Source organism: Echinops telfairi, unplaced genomic scaffold (assembly GCF_000313985.2).
Source record: "Echinops telfairi isolate 266 unplaced genomic scaffold, ASM31398v2 ScPeMD7_655;HRSCAF=1070, whole genome shotgun sequence".
Classification (NCBI taxonomy): domain Eukaryota; kingdom Metazoa; phylum Chordata; class Mammalia; order Afrosoricida; family Tenrecidae; genus Echinops; species Echinops telfairi.
In genome coordinates this window covers 17,844,265-17,846,373 of record NW_022104553.1, presented here as the reverse complement: position 1 = coordinate 17,846,373, position 2,109 = coordinate 17,844,265, and the positions used below count along the sequence as shown (strand labels likewise).

Sequence of the window (2,109 nt, the reverse complement as noted above, 5' to 3'; positions counted from 1 at the left end):
CCACGCTGGGCTCAGGCGTAGGTACCATGGTGAGGATGCCACAGAACCCGCAGTGTTCCCTTCTGTTGTGTGGAGGGTTGCCATGGCTGGCCACCGGCTTCATGGCACCACCACCACCACCACCAAAAACAACAACATCGAGTCTAAGGGTTCTTCCCAGAAGCCATCTGACGGGGTGCACCCGCCTGCCCTGAGAGGACAACTGAGAGCCCAGTGTGCTCCTGCTGCTGGGCGTTCCCCGGCACAATGCAGGCTCCTTCTTTCTGCCTGGTGAACCCACCTCACTGCCACGGAGCCAGTTCTCCCTCACCAAGACTCAGTGGGTAGACTAGATCCACCGCTTTGGGTTTCCCAGATCATAACTCGTCACTGGATTCTAATACCTCATCTGTTCCCCGAGGTGCAGCTGCTGGACCTTATGGTTAAGCAGCCCAACGTGTAAACCCTTTCGTCCTTCTAGATCCTTCCAATGGCAGGGTTGAGGGGGAGTATACTTGCTGTTCCCTCTTCCCAGAATACCCCTCTTCCCACCTGCAGCTCCAGGGGCTGAAGCTTGAATAATAATCCCCTTTATCAAAGGATGAGCAGTACACCCTCTGGCAAATTCATTCCCTCCTGGTTTATTGCAGGTCAGGAGGCAGGGGAGAGTGAGAAGGAGTGGGGGGCTAAAGGGAGAAAGCAGGGGGGAAGTAAAGAAAGGAAGAGCGACAGAGAGGGAGGGGAAGACAGAGAAGGAAGAAGAGGATCAGTGAATTTTGACTTCCCACAGGTGACCGATTACCATCAGAGGCAGGATTCAAACTCAGGGTTCCCTCGCTCCAAGCACATCACCCTCTCCTGACCAGTAGGCTCACGGAACACCCAAAGGAGACTTCTGCGTGGCATAGTGTTGATCTCACCTTTCAGCATCCCCACCTGTGGACTTGCCTTGGGTTCTACCTGCATGGGGTCAGAGACTTGAACCTCAAAGACAGTGAACGGGGCCAAGGTCAGAGGACCACATTGGATATGGCACCGTGGACATGAGGCTGTGTCCAGAGAGGGTGTCCTCCTCTTAAAAGATTCTGTTCCCAGATCAGAGGAGGGACTACAAGTGGGCAACCTTCGTCCCATGGAGTGGGGACCACTTTACCCATTTGTCCCTCCGAGTAGGGGTAGAATCAGGAAGGCTAGAGGTACAGAGACTGACTAGATATGCACCCAGTCCCAGATTTCTCATCCTCATCATCTCTCATAGCTGGGTGCTCCTAACAGTGCGATGACAATGAGGTGCTTTCCACAGGGTGAGACATAGACTTAGTTTTAATCAAAGATCATGTTGCTATTCTGGCCTCTGTGGGAGTTAGGGACATCCTTTGCCCAATAGATATCATCGCTTTTCTCTGGTTTTGGTTCTAAACCCGGGAGAGGGGCTGAGCCCCAGAGTTCACTTCATGGCACGGACACCTAGTAGCCCCGCTCCAGGCTGAGGCCCCGTCCACTCAATAGCTGACCAGGGCTCTGTGGGTGCGGCTCTGAAAGCTTAAAGGGATCCGGTGAATTGGGCAGGAGACAAACTGAGAGCTTAGGTGGGGGTGATAAAGGTCTGCCCCCATCCTCCGCCTGCCCCGCTTTTCTCTGCGGAGTCTGCCCTTCCTGATCTTTCTGAGCATATGGAGTCCGGAGAAAGAGACCAGAGAGAGACACCGATGGTGTCAATCTGCCAAGGGGTGATCCCCCTTCGACACTTCCATCATGGACTGTTTGGAACGTTCCCCTCTCCCAGTCTGTTGTCCAGCGTGGTGGTCTTCCAGCCCTGGTCCTATCATGACACGTGACCCTTGAAGTAGCTCTGAGCCCTGGAGGAGCAGCCAGGCCAAGACACAGATGGGGATACTGGGAGAAGAGCAAGTGCTTTGCCTCTACATCCCTGACATCAGAGGACAGCATGGCAGGCCTATGAGAGGGCCTGGGACCCACAAGGAAGGCTCTCTTCCCAAGCTGCCTAGTAAATTGGTGGAATGAGGAGAAGGGTCAAGCCAAGGTTTCTCAATGTTCCAAAACACCCAGGACTCAGACAACTGTCCATGCCCCATGGCTCCAGCTTCTTCCAGGCAGGGCTCTGTATTT

At 54.1% G+C, this 2,109-nt stretch overlaps 1 protein-coding gene across 1 annotated transcript in view; it reads right to left on the bottom strand.

Moving 5' to 3' along the window:
- The window catches only part of LOC123521950 (leukocyte-associated immunoglobulin-like receptor 1), a 46,231-nt gene that overhangs the window by 42,833 nt on the left and 1,289 nt on the right, over positions 1–2,109 (bottom strand). The window lies entirely within an intron of this gene.